Source organism: Prionailurus viverrinus, chromosome C2 (assembly GCF_022837055.1).
Source record: "Prionailurus viverrinus isolate Anna chromosome C2, UM_Priviv_1.0, whole genome shotgun sequence".
Taxonomy (NCBI): domain Eukaryota; kingdom Metazoa; phylum Chordata; class Mammalia; order Carnivora; family Felidae; genus Prionailurus; species Prionailurus viverrinus.
The window spans coordinates 36,538,203-36,557,794 of record NC_062569.1 but is presented as its reverse complement, the minus strand read 5'-3'; the positions used below and the strand labels follow the sequence as shown (position 1 = coordinate 36,557,794).

General features: G+C 45.2%; 1 protein-coding gene across 3 annotated transcripts in view; it reads right to left on the bottom strand.

The window, feature by feature from the left end:
* PXYLP1 (2-phosphoxylose phosphatase 1) overlaps positions 1-3,649 on the bottom strand; it is a 71,855-nt gene extending 68,206 nt beyond the window's left edge. Inside the window, exon 1 of one of the 3 annotated variants that reach the window (XM_047876482.1) lies at positions 3,533-3,649. The gene's annotated coding sequence lies outside the window, so the exon portion shown is untranslated. Of the gene's footprint in view, positions 1-2,969; positions 3,072-3,532 lie in introns of those variants that run through there. The other 2 variants (XM_047876483.1, XM_047876486.1) reach the window with 2 other exon arrangements.
* Between the last annotated feature and the right edge of the window lie 15,943 nt (positions 3,650-19,592).

Genomic DNA, 19,592 nt, shown 5'->3' with positions numbered 1-19,592 from the left:
GGGGCTCACTGCAGTCAGTGCCAAAGCTGTCAGTGCAGAGCTTCCCTGGGATCCTCTGTTCCCAGCCACCCCCGCCCTTCCCTGCACGCGCACATGCTCTCTCAAAAATAAAATAAAAACATTTAAAAAAAGGTCCCTGGAAGGCTGCTTCTGTCAAAAGGCCCACCATCCTACCAGAAAGCAGCTGTTGCCTCTTCTTCACCCCTAAGTGCAGCACACGGACTCTGCCAGCTGCTTCTCCTTTGCCACTCTCTTGGGCTCTCTCCCTCAGCATCGCAGGTGTGAGGTGACTCCCCAGGGCCAACCCCAGCTTAACGTCACTCAAGCCATTTCCAAAGGGGCCCAGCGCAACCCTCATTCAAAAACTTAAAATAGCTCTGCACTCTCACTGTGCTAAGTCCAGCTCTCAGCTGTCCTTCAAGGCTTTCTGGAAAGGTGAACAGTGAGCCCAACAAATCGTATTTCAGCCTACTGTGAGCTATTTTTCCTATCTCAGTGACTCTGCTCCTACTGGTAACCCCTATCCCAGAATGTGGGCATACATCCTTATCCACCAACCAAAAGCCCTGTCCCAAGTCAATGCCCTGGGGCTGAAGTCTACCCCTGCTGTTTTTCCAGGACCCTGGATATTCTCCCATCCTTCTCCTTACCCACCTTGAGAGTAGGCACCACCGCCCTCTCTCTCCCTCCCTCCCTGTCTCACTCACAAACTGCAGGCATTAATTAAACCTCCTCTAGAAAACAGATTTTTCATCTTCAGCGGCAGGAATTCTGGGTAGGAGCCAGACTTGGAGACTGAGACAGTCTGGGGAAGAAAGATAAGCCCATGACAACCCTTAACCTGTGGGCAGTGCCAGTTCCCACATCCAAGTAACATTCTGAATGGCAGCCTTGCGGGATTCCTGAAAAAAGGTGGCACGGGGCATTCCCACCCCCTCCGCCTCTGGTCGTATTCTTCAGGGCCAGCCTTTGACAGAGGAAGAAGAGCTGGACTTTGCTGACCTGTCGGTGGGTAACAGCCACCTCCAACAAACAGAAACCCCATCCTAAACCACCAGCCCCAACAGAGCCACAAACCACATGGCCAGAAACCTCTAAGAAGCACTGCTCCCAGCTCTCCACGGGAAAGTTGGGGTGAACAGTACCCACTGGGCTAAAGATGGTGCAATCTGAAGCGGCCGGCAGGGCTCTTCAAGCACTGCTTGGTCTCCCTGAGTGCTCCTTCCCATTATAGACATGGATGAGAGATGCGGCGGGGGGGCTTCAGTCACAACTCAGGGCCCTACAGGTTAAGCTGCGAGGGCCTCACCCCTCAGCAAACAGCCTTAGCTCCCCAGAGTGCCCATCACCCCCCACCCCAATTCTAGGCTGAGGACAGCTCATTTCCTTCACGGAAATTCTGGAGTCCCCACTGAGGTTAGAGACCCAGCTATCAGAGCCTGACCCATAAACCGAGTGCTCTGCTCCCAAATAAATACAAAAAGGAGTCTGTCTCCAGTGACAGGATGCATTTTTTAAAAAATTGATGAATTTAAGGACAATATTTTGAAAACAGTGCAGCACAATGGAAAAACAAGAGTTATGGACTCAGGCTAGATTCAAGAGGGGGATCCATTTTGTTTACCAGAGAAAACACTGAGTACCTATCACTTAGAGGGTGCCAGGCTGCGTGCTGACAGAGATGGTTCCCCGCTGAAGGTATTCCTGGCTAGTGGGGCATCTGACAGTCAACAACTCACCAATGAACAGCATGATGAGGACTAAGAAGGTGCCCTCAGCAATTTGTGGGCACTTAGAGGGAGCCTACCGAGCCCTAGTGTGACCTTGGGCTAATTACTCATTAATTCACTCTTCAATGCTGAAAGAATATTGAGCTAATTACTATTCAGGCCAATCAATAGAAAAACAACAACAACAACAACAACAACAACAACTTATGGATACTGCAAGTTTCACAAATGCTCAGAGCCTTAGGCTTCAGAGACCCAGTGACCCATCCTGTCCCTGGTGCCCCACAGCAGCCTCCCAAGCATTAGTGAGGGTGGACTGGCCAGGAGTTAATTCCTGAAAGAGAAGTATCCCCTATATGTCCTTTCTCTGAAATACACAATTAATTTAAAACAAGACTTAAGGAAAGCCAGGAGAAGGGATGCGGGCAGATTCAGGCACTGGCTTTTCAGGCTGTAACCAGTGCATCTCCACCCCTCTCTAGGGAACACGAGGCTTTTCAAACCATCTGCTTTGAACTCTCTTCCCACAGATGTCCAGGCTGAGCACCAACACCTCCAAGGAGAAGGAACTGTTGCCAAGCTCCGTTTGCAGTCACGTCACGTTTGTAAGCCTAGGCTGGGCATGGTCTGCTCTATACTCGGGTTCACCGGGGGCCCTCCGCATCATAGGCAACAAATGTCCCCAAGTTATGAAGCCCTCTTGAGGCCCCCTTGGCCATCCACCCCACGATTCCGCATTTGCACCGATCTAATTTCACACCTCTCCTGATTTTACTTTTTGAAAGCCTACAAAGCATCCTTGCCTTCCCACGAAGGCACTGGCCACTCAGGCGGTGAGAGCCTCGCTCCCCGGGGGGACCCCTTTGCAGCCTCTGAACGCCCAGCGAAGCGGGAAAATATGGCTCCACGTCCTCCTGCACCGCTAATCCTTGACCCATCCACAGGTACAACTTGAAAGACCGCTGCTGCCACAAAGAAAGCAACCTGCTCTAAGCCCATTCCATTTCTGGTGTGTGACAAAGCCGGCTTCTTTATTAGATCGCTCCAGACGAGCAAAAGCAAGGCCGTGGGATCTGGAGCACGCAGCCCCAACCTTAGCACTCAGGCACGCCAGCCCGCGCGCGGAGCCGTCCCTCGGCGGGGCCCCGGGACTCCCGCAGGCGCCGGGCGCAGGCGGCTGCGGGGGTGCCAGCCTCACCCCCGAGAAAGGCCGCGGAGAAGTTGCCGCCGCCTTCTCACCTGGAGACCAGCAGGTTCGAAGCGCCGCGGGAACCGGGATCCTGGGAGGTCCAGATGGGGCTGGAATTAGGCGCAGGAGCGCGGGCGCCGGGCGGGAGCTGGTTGGAGGGGCGGGGACGCGGTGGAGGAAGGCGGGGCCGGAGGGGCGCGGGGCTGGAGGTGGAGAAGCCCGAGGCAGCGGGTTTGAGGGAGGTGGGGGCGAGGGCTCGGGAGAGGGCGCCGGAATCCTTGGCAGAGTTAGAGGGTTAGAGGTGCTAAGGCTTGGAGACAGGGGCGACGGGGCGGAGGCCGGGGTGGCCTGGGGGAGAAACAGCGAGTTGGGGGCTGGGGTTTGGGGAAGGAGCGGGAATGGAGGAGGAAGCTCAGTCGGGGGGTTCAGACCCGGTGCTCTGAAGCCCGTCCCAGCCCCTCTCTCCCACCAGAGACTCAGTCCCGTCGTCCCGGCCTGGGCGCGTCCCGAGGATCCCCTCGGGCTCTCAACCCTGGGGCTCCTGTCCGCTTCGAGCCTCCGCGCCGCTCAGCCCAAAAGACAACCAGCCGGGCCCCGGACCATTCCCACTCACCGTCCATGGTCCTGGCCCGGCTCCGGCCCCGGCTCCACCGCTGCGCGCCCGGTTCGGCGCTCGCCGCCTGCTCAGCCCTTTGCGGGGGGAGACGAGGGCTGCGTGCACCGACCTCGGGGCAGCACAGCATGCCGCAGCGCCCCCTGCTGGCCCCGCCCCACGCCGGGCTCGGCCCGCCCCGCGCCGGGCGCCCTCGAGCTCCGCCCCGGAGACGCAGATGCGGGGCGGCCCCGGCGGGGAGAAGCGCGCGGAAGGGGTTGCGGAGGGGATGCTGACCCTGGAGGGCCAAAGAGCCCCCAGAGACAGGCCAGTCCACCAAGCTTCCGGCGTGCCTAAGCCACGGTCACGGGCACCGTGAGTGTACTGGGACCGCAGCCACATGCACACAGAGTCGCCGCGCGCCTCACAAAGCCGGACTTGGGATCAGACTACGCGGGCGCACGCCTAGCCCGGGGTACACAGACTCGCCCCGGGTCCTAGTGTGGGTGCTTTTGGGCCTTGTGCCGGGCTAGGCACAGCCCCGATCCCGGTGCTGGGTTGGGCACGCGTGTTTGGGATCCTCCACCGCCGGGTCACTGCTGACGCGTGGACCCAAACCCACGGTTCTCGCCACCATGCCCCCGCCTCGTTCAGCCTTCCTCACGTTTCTCTTCCGGCACCGACCACATCCGGCCCTGTAGGTCAACTCTAGACCTGCGGCTGCTGGGTCTCAGGATGGCCTGCAGGCGTCCCGCAAGGCCTCTCTCTCACCCTCTCCCGACCCCGTGGCTTCCTAGGAGCGAGCTACTTGAAACTGATCTGTAACGCGCTGTTAGCCTCAAGGCATGCGGTTGAACTTGATGTGATAATGCATTCGTGGGGTCATTTCTTCCAATGTTGGCTTCCAGCTGGAGGGAATTTCTACACGATTTCTCTGTGGCTGATGATCTCACCAACTGTGACTGTCAGGCTTTTGGTGTCAATGAACCCTGTGTGCCCTAGCATAACTGGCCTTGAGCAAAATAGACACTGCTGTTTAACTATTTACTTTTGAGATGCACTTTCTGGAGGAGCTCATCACTTCGCCTCTTCTTTCACTCGTGTATTGAGGGCTCCTAAATCCACAGTACACCCAGATATCTTACCCATGTTTCTGCCTGCTCTCTGGTTTTCTGCTTAGAACTTCCTATCTCACATCACCACTTCCTGCACCAAAGTCTTCTGTTCGAAGCTCTCAACCCCATCTACCTGTGTGGTCTCACCTTTCCATTCCCCTAGCCACTTAGGATGCCTTCCTCCCCTGAAGGCATTCTTCTCACCCTAGTCCCATGATGCCCTGCTGTCCTGAGCTCCTTCCTGCCCCGACTGACACAACCCCTCCCAGTCATGAACCCGGGAGCGTGTACTGCTCACCACAAAATCTTTTCACTGTGCCTTCTCACTCTCCTCTGGCTCTCAGCCCACCCGTTCCACCTAACACTTCTTCTTTGGTCTACAGGCTCCTCCTTCTGACTGTCCTCCCATTGATTCCAGGCTCCACCTCTTTGCTGGCCTGCCTCTCTATACCTTACTTGGGTTAGAGCCCTTTCTGCTGTCAATGACAGAAAATGCAATTCTCACTTGCTTAAACAAAGAAAGACTTTGGTCGACTTACACGAATGAAAAGCCCAGGGCACTTCTGCCTCGTGTCTGGACTTATTTCCAGAGACTAAAGGCTCCAGAGACTCTCCATCAGTCAGCTTTGCTTCTTTCCACAAGGAGACCCCAGCAGCCCGAGGCTCACAACCTCACAGCCGCAAGTCCGGCAGAGAAATAACTTCTTTTTGCCAGCCATACCAACAAGCCCTGGGCCTGACTTCGATCGCCGGGAGTCGGTCACCTGTCCATCCTATTCTCCCAGCCACTGTGGGAAGTTGGTTTCCTCTCTCTTTCAGCTACCTTCTCACCCCCACAGGGAACATGTGGGTGCTTCTGGATGCTTTCTCTGTCACAGGAGGACTAAGGGTGACTCGGGCATCTTCTGGAGCCATTTCCCATTAAATATGTCACACAACCACTTCACTTTGTTACAGCCCTCCTGTGTTGGCACAAGGCATTCTGGGGCAGAGTTCCAAACAGGAAGTGGGCACTGGCTCTCTTCGCTTTCAGCTTTCTTCTCAACCTGCTGGGATTTCTGTTGTACTCTACCCCTTCCTAGGCCAAGACATGGCACAGAGGTGGCTTCGGGCCCCTCAGGGAACTGGGCATCATACTCTTCCCTAGACCCATCCTTTCCAGTCTCTTTGCTCACATTGCCATTTCCCTGAGGGCTTCTATGCTACCTTCCACTCTGGAGGAGGTATCCCCCTCCTCGTCCCTATGGACTTTAGGTTCAGAGTGGTATCCACGCTGCCCTGCTTCTAGGACAATAACACCTCATGGCTGAGCCACAAGGAAGAAGGGTCTATAAGGAAAGAAAAAGAAAAGGCTCCTATGGGGGGGAAAAATATATCTATCTATCTATCTATCTATATATATAGGGAAGCATCCCAAGACTATTATCCCCATTAAACCTCTTTCCTCTGTGGTTATTTTTTTTTAAATTTTTTTTTCAATGTTTATTTATTTTTGGGACAGAGAGAGACAGAGCATGAACGGGCGAGGGGCAGAGAGAGAGGGAGACACAGAAACGGAAACAGGCTCCAGGCTCTGAGCCATCAGCCCAGAGCCCGACGCGGGGCTCGAACTCACGGACCGCGAGATCGTGACCTGGCTGAAGTCGGACGCTTAACTGACTGCGCCACCCAGGCGCCCCTCCTCTGTGGTTATTGAGGAGATAAGATGTCATCAGCCTGAAGCTGTCAGTGGTCATCTAGCCAGCACCTAGGGAGGCTGTGCCAGAAACTTAGCTGACACAGAGGGAGGCAGAATTGAATGGCAGGTGGCTTTCTGTCATTCCTGAAACCAGGACCTGGATTTGTCAAGTACATTGTTCAATAAATCCCCTACTTCCCCCAAACAAATTAGAATTGGGTTTTTTTCTGTCACTGGCAAGCAAGAGAGTCCTGAGTACTGCAAGCCCATAGCACAGTGCGTGGCACATTGGTTCCTACAAAATAGGAACTGTCACCATCATTATTCATTTGATAGAGGAACAAGTGATACCCATCGATGACCGTAAAACAGAGTAGAAATGAAAACGTGCAGTGCCATCAGCTCACAACCTTGGTCTCAGCTTCTTTTCTCAGCCTGTTCCTTTGTCCTTTCCACACACATTTTGGCCTCCAGGGAAACTATCAAAATTCAGTGAAAGCTGAACCCATGCAACCTATAAAAACAGTCCCAGGCTCACCCAAGTTATGAATATTCTGCTAGGCAGCTGCCATTTACTGCCATTTCACACAATCAATCCCTGCCTAGACCAGGAGCAGCTGGGAGCAGGTGCCCATCTTCAATTCAGTTTCAATTCATTAAGCAAAAATTGAACAAATATTTGTCCAGCTTTCTTTGTCTTGCACTGCAGACTTAGAGAAACAATGGGCCACTGCCTCACCCAATGGAACCCTATGACAGGAGGCAGACAAGTTGTGGAGAGCAGAAACCGATGTAACATAATACCAGGGAGTCCTCTAGAGGAGGAGGTAGTGTGGTTTGTTTGCACCAGGTTCCAAGTTCCAAAGGTCTGCTGCCTGCAATCCTGCCTGACAACAGAATTATACATCCACACAAAATATTTCATTTGTGCCCACCATAATATCTAGGTTATAAATACTATTTATAAATTCCACTTATCATGGGTTTTGGTTTTCTGATTATTAAAGGAGTGCCCATTCACTGTAGAAACTTGGAAAAAAATATGCAGTACACAAAAATAAGCATTAAGATAAAAATGATGCATAATATATTTTATTATTACAGTCCAGAATATCAAACTAAGCTATAAAGAGAGAAGATTGCCCCATGCAAGTTTCTACCTCACTGCTGGCAACCCTGGGGCCTCAGGAGATAAATATATTACAGAAGGCTGAAGGTTATTTCAGGGGTTCTTGCAAAAATGTACTCTCCCTATAACACATGCATATTTTGAAAAAATGCAGTGGGAGCCTCTCAGCTTCAGGGTGGTCTGTTCTCTATTATTTATGTATGCATGATTCATTTTACTTACCACCAGCTGCCATCCCTTCTCCCCACCACAGTTTTATTATATAAGCCCCTTCCCCTCCTGAGAGCAACTAGGGAGGGCAAATTCATTTTACCGTCTATCTGGTTAAAATTTAATCAGAGAGGCAAATCGGGAAGAACAGAACACAAATGACCACGTTAAACAAAACTAAGAGATGGCTCTGAACCTGACCTAGAGCCAAAAAAGATCACAAAGAACCGAAGTAATTTGCTGAATCACAGATCTAAATATTCATTTTCATCCTCTAAATTCTGAGCTCAACTAAAAGAGGTTTCTAAGAAAAAAGAGACAGACAAGCACTGGATGAACTCACACGAATCCCATTTAGAAATCCTAAAGGGACAACAAAAGATTCTGGCAATCTATTTCATCTGCCACAGTACCTGGCACATACTTTATGAATATTGGATGGATGGATGAAGGGACCTACAGTCCCTCCCTCTCAGTTAGAAGCCAATCAGAAAGGGGGCAAGAGAAAGTGGGAACCTGGTGGACCTTTCTGCAGTTTCATGGCCTCTTGGGAGACCAGAACTGGGGTTCATGTTCATGAGAGACGTGGGACCCACTTAACACTCCAGACTTCCAGTTAGGACCCAAAACAGAAAAGAAAGAAGCTAGAAAACTTTAAAATGCCAAAAGAAAGTCATTGCCAATGCAGAATTCTGTGCCCAGAGGAAATGGGACAGAGGACAGTCAGCTTGTCCAAAATCAATCGTAGTGAGATAAGGGGAGATCCAGGACTAGAACCTGGGCTTCCTCAACATTTCAGGGCCCTTTTCACTGAACTAAGATGTTTTCTTTCCTATCTCTCTATTTTTTAAACCACTGCATGAAAAGGAAACAAACTCAGTATTATCCAGAGAGGAGCTGAACAAATTTTTTTTCTAGTAAGTTTGAATTTTTTCGGAAATTGCATTCCAAAGCCCATTGGGGTCACCCATACTCTCAGTGTACTCAGGTTACTTACATTTTTTAACCCGGGCTCAGATGACCTGGGTTCTGAGATTCTTTGCCTCCAGCCCAGACCTCTGTTGTGCAGCAGACAAGAACATCCAACTGCTTGCTCACAAACTCCATCACGTTAAAACTGAACACTTTGATGTTTAACGTGGTGTTTCCCATCTTAAGGAATTGCACATAACCCACCTTCCCTAGTCTGGAAACCAGAGATTGGGAGAGATCTCAACCCCCACATCTACCTTTCCCAACTCTTGTTAATCATACCCTGTGTAAATATTCCCCCAGTTTGCCCACTTTGGTTCTCCCCATCACCGCCATTGTCCAAACAAATGATCTACTCTCTATCACAAGAGAGTAGCTTGCATTTTCTAGAATTTTATATAAATGCAATCACACAGAATGCGTCCTTTTTGTTTTGTTGCTGGCTTTTTTCACTCAGCATAATTAGACATTCATCCATTCTGATGTATGTATCAATTTGTTCTTTTTCTTGCTGAATATTATTCCGTTAAAAAAAAATTATTCCATTTTAGGGGCACCTGAGTGGCTCAGTCAGTTAAGCGTCTGACTTCAGCTCAGGTCATGATCTCATGATTCGTGAGTTCGAGCCCCCAATTGGGCTCTGTGCTAACAGCTCAGAGCCTGGAGCCTGCTTCCTATTCTGTGTCTCCCTCTCTCTCTCTCTCTCTCTCTCTCTCTCTGCCCCTCCCCCCTCTCAAAAATAAATAAATAAACATTTTAAAAAATCTTTAAAAAGAAAAAGGAAGTTATTCCGTTTGAAAGATATACCACAGTTTGCTTATCGGTTCACCTGTTGATGGACATTTGGGTTGTTCCCAGTTTGGGCTATTCCAAATGAGCCTGCCATGGACATTTGTGTACAACAAGACTTGGTACTTGTCCTAGTGAGCACATGCTTTTGTCGCTTTTAGGTAACTATCTATGAGTGGCATGGCTGGGTTATCGGGTAGGCATATGTTAAATTTTTTTTTAGACTTTATTTTTAAGTAATCTCCACACCCAACGTGGGACTTAAATTTACAACCCCGAGATCAAGAGTCGCATGCTCTACTGACTGAGCCAGTCAGGTGCCCCTATGTTTAACATTTTAAAAAACTGCCAAGTTGTTTTCTAGAGTGAATATATCATTTTACATTCTCTCAGGCAGTGTATGAAAATTCCTGTTGCTCCATATCCTTACACCTGATACATATGGTCAGTACTTTAAATTTTAGCCATGCTGGTGGGTGTGTGGTAGTATCTCACTGTGGTCTAAATGTGCGTATTTCACTACAGTTTAATGATGGTGAGCATCTTTGCATGTGCTTATTTGCCATCTGTATATCTTCCTTGGTGAAGTATCTGTTCAAACCTTTTAACTATTTAATTGGGTTGTCTGTATTATTATTGAGTCGTGAGTGTTCTTTATATATTTTAGACACAAGTCTTTGTCAGACGTCCGCTGCGCAAATAATTTCTCCCAGTCTACTGTTTGCATTTTTATTTTCATGACAATTTTTTAAGGTGTTTTTTTTTTCCCCCTTTGGAGGGTGGAGAGAGGCAGAGACAGAGAATCCCAAGCAGTCTCCCACTGTCAGTGCAGAGCCCGATGTGGGGCTCAAACTCACAAACTCTGAGATCGTGAGTTGAGCTGAAATCCAGAGTTTGACACTTAACCCACTGAGCCACCCAGATGCCCCACAATGTTTTTTGAAGAGCAAAATTTTTAACATTGATGAAGCTTAATTTGTTGATTTTTGACTTCTACAGTTCTTGACTTTTGTGTTCTCTTTAAGAAATCTTTGCCAAACCCAGCAGCAGTAGGATTTTCTTATAACTTCTCCAGAAGTTTTAGCTCTTATATTTAGGTCTATGATCCATTTCAAGTTAATTTTTGTATAGAGTGTGAGGTCAGGGTGGAGGTCCAAGTTTTTGCGTATGATTTCCAATTGTTTTGTCATCATGTGTAGACATCATCCTTTCCCTGTTGATTTGCCTGGGCACCTTTGTTGCAAATCAATTGGTTTATATGTCCTTGTCTCTTCGTGACCCCTCTACTCTGTTCCATTAATCTATATGTCTATCTTTATGGCAATACCACATGGTCTTCATTATAGTGGCTTTATAATAAATCATAATACCAGGTAGCACAAACTTCTGATTTTGTTCTTTTTCAGAATCGTGTTGTTTTAGGTCGTTCACATTTCCACATAAATTTTAGAATCATCTTGTGAATTTCTACAAAACACTTGCTGGGAATTTGATTGGGATTGCAACAAATCTATAGATCACTTTGGGAAAGTTAAAGAACTTAACAATATTAAGTCTTCTGAAATATGTACACCCTATATTTCTATTTGTTTCGGTCTTCTTTACTTTCTCTTACAATGTTTTATTGTTTTCATTGTACAGGTATTACACATTTTTTGAAGTTTATTTATTTATTTTGAGAGAGGTAGAGAAAGAATCCCAAGCAGGCTCTGTGCTGACAGCCCAATGTGGGGATCGAACGCTTGAACTGTGAGATCATGATCTGAGCCAAAATCAAGAGTCGGATGCTTAATCGACTGAGCCACCCAGGCTCCCCCAGGTGTTACACATTTTTAAAAAATTTATCCCCAATGGTTCCATATTTTTGATGCTGTTATAAATGGTGTTGTTTAAAAAATGTCCAAATGTTCATTGGTAGTTGATATAAATACAATTGATTTTTATATATTGCTCTTGTATCCTGCAAACTTGCTAATCTCATTTGTTAGTTCTAACAGCTTTTTGGTAGATCCATTTAAGATTTTCTATGAAGACGATTATGTCATGTGTGAATAAAGACAGTTTTTCTTCTTCCTTTCCAACTCTATGCTTTTTAAATCTCTTGTTCTTACTGTACTGGTTTAAACTTCTAGTAAAATGCTAAACAAGAGGAGTGGAAATATTTATGATTTTAAAGGGTTTTTGAGTCTTTCACCATTAAGTATGATGTTAGCTAGGGGCTTTTCATAGTTTCCTTTTTATCAGGGTGAAGATGTTCCCTTCTATTTCTAATTTGCTGAGAGCTGTTGCCAATAATGGATGTTGGATTCTGTCAGATTCTTTTTATCCATCTATTGAGATGACCATACAATTTTTTCTCTCTTCTCTGTTAATATAGTGAATTATACTTTTTTTTTAAAGAGAGAGAAAGGAAAAGTGGGGGAAAGAGACAGGGAGAGAGAGAGAGAGAGAGAGAGAGAGAGAGAGAGAGAGAGAATCTCAAGTAGGCTCCATACTTAGCATGGAAACTGATGTGGGGCTCCATACCACAACCCTAGAATCATGACCTGAGTCAAAATCAAGAGTCAGATGCTCAACCAACTGAGCCACCCAGGTGCCCCTATACTCATTATTTTTAAATGTTAAACCAACCTTGGGGTCCTGGGATAATATCCACTTGATCACGATACATTATCCTTTTAATACATTGCTGGATTTGATTAGCTAAAATTTTGTTTTAAATGTTTGCATCTGGGGCACCTAGGTGGCTCAGTCGGTTGAGCATTCGACTTTGGCTCAGGTCATGATCTCACAGTTTGAGTTTGAGCCCCACATTGGGCTTGCTGCTGTCAGTGCAGAGCCTGTTTTAGATTCTCTGTCCCCCTCTCTCTCTCTGCCCCTTTCCCTCTCATTCTCTCTCTCTCAAAAATAAATAAATGTTTAAAAATTAAAAAAAATTAAATGTTTGCATCTATGTTCATGAGTGATATTAATAATTTTCTTGTGAAATAATTTTCTGTTTCTGATGTCAGGCCAATGCTGGCTTCATAGAATGAGTTGGGGAGTGTTCATTCCTATTTTGGTTTCTGGAAAATTTTGTGTAAAACAGGTGTTATTCCTTCCTTAAATATTTGGTAGATATCACCATGAAAGGCATGTAGATCTAGAGTTTCCTTTATGGGATTTTTTTTAACCATGAATTTTATTTCATAAGTAGATATGACTGTGCAAAATATCTATTCTTTTCCAGTGAGATTCAGTAGTTTGTGTCTTTGAAGTAATTTGTCAATTTCATCTAAGTTGTCAAAAATATTAGCATAAAGCTATTCACAATATTCCCTTCATATCTTTTTAATATCTGTAGGATCTGTAATGATTTCTCCTCTCTCATTCCTGTTGTTGGTACTTTGTTTCTGTATTTTGTCTGTCTCTTCTCTCTGCTAGAGTTTATCAATATTATTGAGCATTTCAAAAATGATCTTTTGCTTTCATTGGTTTTCTCTTGGTTTTCTGTTTTATTCATTTCTACTCTTACACTTATTATTTACTTTCTTATTTACTTTGCTCCTTTTCCCCCTGATTACTTAAGGTAAAATTTTAGGTCTCTGATTTAAGACTTTCCTTATATTCTAATACAGGCTTTTAGTGGCACAAATTTCCTTTTAATCATTGCTTTAACTGTGTTTCACAAATTCTGATGTGTTGTTTTCATTTATATTCAGTTCAAAATACTTTCTGATTGTTCTTTGAGCCATGGGTTATTTAATAGTCTGTTTCATTTCTGAATATGTGGGGATTTTCCAGCTATATTTCTGTTATTGAATTCTAATTTTACTCCATTGTGGTCAGAGAACCTACTTTGTAGGCTTTGATTCTTAAGAAATTTATTGGGACCTATTTATGGCCCATAATATAGTTTAACTTGATAATGTTCTGGAAAAGAATGTCCCTACTGCTGTTGTTGTGTAGAGTGTCCTATAAATATGAATTAAGTCAAGCTGATTGACTGAATTAAGTCAGCTGATTTCCAATCCTCACTGATTTTCCATTTGTTCTATCACTTATTAAAAAAAATTTTCTTTAATGTTTATTTAGTTTTGAGAGACAGAAAGAGAGATAGAACCCGAGTGAGGAAGGGGCAGAGAGAGAGGGAGACACAGAATCTGAAGCAGGGTCCAGGCTCTGAACTGTCAGCACAGAGCCCAACACGGGGCTCGAACCCACAAACCGTGAGATCATGACCTGAGCCAAAGTTGGACACTTAACCGACTGAGCCATCCAGGTGCCCCTGTTCTATCACTTATTGAATGAGAGGTTGCATCTACCATAATTACATACTTGTTTCTTTCTCCTTTCACTTCTATTAATTTTTACTTCGTGTATTTTTAAGCTGTTATTAGATGCATACATGTTTTGGATTGTTATGGGTACTTGATAGATTGTCCCTTTATTATGAAAACACTTTCTCTATCCCTTCAAATATTCTTTGATATGAAATCTACTTCATCTGATATTAACACAACCACTCCAGCTTTCTTTTGGTTAGTATGGTACATCCTTTTCTATCCTTTTTCCTTTAATCTATTGATGTCTTTATATTTAAAGTAGGTTTTTGGTAAGCATCATAAAGTTGTATGTTCCTTTTTTATTCAATCTGACATTCTGCCTTCTGTTTGAAGTGTTTAAACTATTTTAATTTAATGAGATTAATAATTTGGTTGGGTTTAATGCTACCATTTTACTATTTGCTTTTTATTTGTACCATTCCATTTTTTGTTTCTTCATCTTGCCAATTGAGTATGGAGCTGCTCCCTCACTGCACAGAGCATCCAACATATTCTCACACATCTTACAGGAAGCAAAACAGTTCTGACTTGTTCCTTCCTCCCCTGCCCCCTTCTCCCTATCCATCTTACCTGGCTTCAACACCTTATCCCATTCCTTTGGACCCTTCCTGGGTTGAAAAATTATCCAAAGTAGAAAAGTTGAGTTGCGCCATAGGTTGGGGTGGGAAGCAGGCCTGGGATCACTGGGGTGCTTTCTACTGTCCTGGATTTCCTTTGGAAGAGTGAGAGGCCAGTATAATAGCAGTGTGGAGGGGTTGGCAAAGAATGGAGTGGTTGCAGGAAGGCTTCAATTCTCATTCATTCATTTGTTGAGTGTTAGGGCATGCCCAGCACTGTGTTGAGCACCTCTAAGACAACAGTGGGTCATCACTGCCTGAGCAGGTTCAAAGGCCTGTCTGGTCAAATAAGCAACAGATCACAATGTGATCACTGCAGGTTCACCAAGAAGAAATGTAATCCTATTTCATGTAAGGGATGAAAGTAATGGCTAGAGAGGTCCTGTGGCATGCCCAAGGTAAACCAGCAATTTGGAGTTAGAGTTTATATAAAATTAAGACCCAGGGCAGGTTTTCACCCACTGTCTTAGGCCTCTCATCCATGCAGCCCAACCCTGCACACCAAGAATCCCCTCACAGGTCAGAACTGTCCAATGTGCACATCATGACATCACGGTTCTTCACCGTTTAAGTCCCAGGTCCTTGAGCAGGGTCTGTCCCACCCAGAGCTCAGTCCCACATGGCTCCTTATGCCTGGAGGGGCTGGAACTTGTCACGCAGTGGACACATCAATCCTTCAGACAGCAATGTCTCTGAATCCCCCAGAGTGCCTTGCATGTGCCTGGCAATCAATAAACGTCTGCTGATCAAGTCTCTGTTAATGAATGGCGACGACTTCATCAGTGAATATTGATGGATTTGAGACTCCTGCTCACTCTGGATGATAAGCCAGGGCTTTTGCCAAAGGAGACATAAAAGGATTCCCAGTAAGCTGGATGTGTTCCAATTCCCTACATGGACAAATCTGTAATCGACTCAGGGGAAGTGGGGCTCTCTCTGTTGTCATGGCGATTCTTAAAAAAAAAACTTCTTTAACAGCATGCCAGACATCAAGACTCTGAAGTAATGGCCCTTTTAAAACAGAATCATATTAATAATATCTACCTTACTGAACAATATATTTCTTTCTTTCTTTTTATTAGATGCATTATTAACTTGGCTAGCAGCAAGACCTCATAAATGCAAAGTAACCATTCAAGGACACCACTTCCAGCTTGTAATGTATAAGGATGCAACTGACCAATTCCAGGGATCCTTGTGGATAAGGAATAAACTCTGTGAATGGTGAGTTTCAGATTATAGATTCTTGAAGGGTCTGGGTTGTGTGTGGGTCACTTCTCTTGGGTGAATCTTCAAAGCCTGGGGCAGCTCATGCAGGCAAGCAGACCAGGCTGGTCACAGAACATCAGAGGGAAGTTGGGAAAAAGATAAGTAAATTTCACAGAAGTTCTACATTGTGCAAGAAATAAATTGCAAGAATCTTGAATCTTACAGCTTTCCTTCCCCAGTGTCAATTTGTACATTGGATTAAAAATATTCAGTGTTTATTGAGCAAGTAATGTGGCAGATAGACTCTAAAATAGTCCCCAATGATCTCCACCTCCTAGTATTCATACCCTTGTATAACCCCCTCACTTTGGACGTGAGCAGGACTTGTGAGTTGCTTTTAACCAATATGGCAAAGGTGACAAGACGATGCTTCTGTGATTATATTACATAACACGTAACTTCTGTTTTGCTAACTGACTCTTTCCCTTGATCACTTTGATGAAGCAAGATGCTATATTGTGAGCTAAGCTGTGGAGAGACCCTCTGGCAAGCAACTGAGGGCAGACTCCAGACAATACCCAGAAAGGAACTGAAACTCTGAGTCCAACAACCCAAAGGAACTGAATCCTCCCAACAACCATATGAGCTTGGAGGTAGATTCTTCCCCAATCAGATCTTCAGATAAGAATCCAACTCCTAGCCAACTCCTTAATTTCAACCTCATGAGAAGTCCCAAAGCAGAGGACTCCGCTAAGCCATGCCTGGATTCTTGATTCACACAAACTCTGAGGTAATAGATGTGTGTTGTTTTAAGCCACTACCTTTGTGTATGCAGCAACAGATAACTAATAAAAACACCTACTGATGTTCTAAGTGCCATGTACACACCAGTGAAAAAGACAGACAATTCTCTGCCTTTGTGGATGTTCCCTCCTAGTTGAGGAGACACATAATAAATAAATTAATAAGTTATTGCCATGAAGAGAAAAAAATCAGGGTGAGGGACTAGAACAGGAGGTGGATGGTATTTTAAACATTTTTTTTTTAAAAAGTAATCTCTATACCGCATGTGAGGCTTGAACTCACAACCCCGAGATCAAGAGCCACATGCTCCACCAACAGAACCAGCCAGGAGCCCCATGGATGGTATTTTAGATGGGGCTGGTGAAGAAAGTTCTCTGTGCAGAGAAAGCATTTGATCAGAGAACTGAAGAAGTGGGAATATCAGGAGGAAGAGCATGCCAGGCAGAAGGAATGGCAAGTCCCAAGGTCCTGGGGTGGGATCAAGTTTGGCAAGTCGAATCCCTTGGTAGAAGGGTTATTGTAAGAGCTGAGCTTAATGGTTGGGATGGTTGGATCACAGGTAGCCCTGCAGGTTGTGGGCAGGGCTTGCTCAAACGTGCCATGTGAGTGGAGGTGCCAGAGCCTTCTGAGCAGGTGAGTGACATGATCTGACCTGTAAGAGTCTCTGTGGAAGGTTGATTCTCTTCTAATACATACAACACGAATTGCATGAAGCTACACAGAGCCTGGAGAGTCACAAAGGGCCTCTCATCTATTTTTCTTTGGGGATTCTTCTAGAAACCTTGTAAAGTAGATGGGGTAGGTACAGAAATTCCTCCTCAGTTTTGCATCCCTCTAGTTCAAAATGCTGAACTACGTGGCTGGACATCTGAGTCCTTTTTTCACAATCAGGAACCATTACAATGGAGGCAGAACGAACAGTGAGTCACTCCAGTTATGATTTAGGGACCCATATCATAATGTCAGAAAGGCTTTGAATATTTGCATGGAGATAAAAAATAGTGCTTTTAGATGCACAGTATTTGCAGCAAGGCAAGTGGATGTATAGGAATCCTCCCATCTCCACTTTTTTTTTTTTTGAAATTTTAGAGAAGGAAGATCCTGAAAATATTTTTTGTGAATTAATTATATATGGCACATTATTGCCAATCTAAAATGTTTTAGGGGCACCTGGGGGGCTCAGTCAGTTAAGCATCCAACTTTAGCTCAGGTCATGATCTTGCAGTTCATGAGTTCAAGCCTCGTGTCAGGCTCTGTGCTGACAGCTCAGAGCTGGAGCCTGCTTCAGATTCTGTGTCTCTCTCTCTCTTTGCTCCTCCCCCACTCGCTCTTTCTCTCTCTCTCTAAAAAATAAATAAACATTGGGGCGCCTGGGTGGCTCAGTTGGTTGAGCATCCGATGTTGGCTCAGGTCATGATCTCGCAGTTTGTGAGTTCAAGCCGCGCATTGGGCTCTGTGCTGACAGCTCAGAGCCTGGAGCCTGCTTTGGATTCTGTGTCTCCCTCTCTCTGCCCCTTCCCTGCTTATGCTCTGTCTCTCTCTGTCTCTCAAAGATGAATAAATATTAAAAAAAATTTTTTTTAATAAATAAACATTAAAAAAACTTTTTTAAATAAAAAAATATTTTAAATGCCATTAAGATGGTAGTAGTAGTTGTTGTTTTGAGTGATACTCTATTGTGTTTTTGTAAAGGTTACTTAAATATATTAGGAGTTTTATAAATCCACATATATCAATCCCTCGATCTTATTTTCTGGTAAGGTTTGAGTCCACATGTACAATATTTTTGTTAAGTAAACATAAACCTCAGGGTTGAAAGAGAAATCTGTATGATTATCCCTGAAGTTTGAAAGATTAAGTAAAGGACCTCCATATTTTTTCAGAGGAGTCCTGCTGGCTTGGGCCGTGGGAAAGGGGGAGGGCAGCAAACCTAATGATATTGGAAAACCAATATTGACTGAAACCTCACCCTACCCTCCATCCACCCACTATCCATCCATCCATCCATCCATCCTCCCATCCATTCATCCACTAATTCACGCACCCATTCATTTATCTATTTATCCATACATATATTCAACAAATATGTATTGAGTACCCGACAGAGCCAAACATTGTAATAGAAAAGTGGAGATGAGGCAGACTTGGCCACTGTCCTCATCTAGCCTAAACTTTGTTCTCCACACAAAGTTGGATATGATCCCAAAGCACCATCTCCTCCACTACCCTTGAGCTCTCATTTCTGCAGTCACACATCTCACACTGGCTAGGGGATGTCCAGGTAAATGTGGCTCCCCAGCTTGCAGAGGCAGAATCCAAGAGATACCCTCAAAGAACTCTCTGAGACGGATGTGGTCAGAGTAGGTAGTCAGAGATCTCAGAATCTACTCCAAAGTCCTTCTGGGGCTTAATTCCTGGGGAAGTTCTTACAGGTATCAATACTTATAGCACAAAGCCTTCTGAAACAAATATTCCAATCTGTTGAACAGTATTGCATGCTGGCAGGATTATGTTCTTATTTTCAAAAAATATGTGTTTCTTTCTAGATCTTGGTACTCTGCTCCATCTGCCCTAAAATTTTGATGTGTTCCCTGAGGTTAACTTCTAAGCCTTCTACTTTACGTACCTCAATGAGCTCATCTACTTCTTTTATCAAGTCTGAATCCAGTCCAACAAGATCTCCTAAGCTCTTGACTTTTGTGTCTATTTTCCTGATAGATTCATATGTCCCAAAGGACATAGAAACTGAGTCTCTCCTAAACCAAATTTTAAGGCAAATACGATAGCAAGGCCTTGGAATTGTAAGATCTGATGAATCTGCAGGGAATGTCTCTTGGGATAGGCAGAGTAGCACAGAGAGACTACAGCTAATTCAGGGGCATGAACCCACCTCAAGAATCATGCAGCAGAGAAAACCTGGGGTTCAGAGAGAAAACTAGGTTACTGTCCAAAAAGGAGAGACCCTGGATAAAGAGGTTCGGGGGAGTCCTGCCACCAGAGAGGAACCTCAGCCCTGGAGTAAGAGATTGTTTTAGGACATTCTGGTTCAGGGCTCACAGTTCCTAAGCAGCTGAAGGACTAATACTTTACCATCTTAGCACATTGACACATTCAGAACTTTCCTGACTCCAGATTAGGGTCTCAGTGCTGTGAATACACCTCCTTCTTGGAGAAGGGGGTACATCAATCTCCTATGAGTGTGGTTAGCATAAGCCAAACATTGGCAGACATCA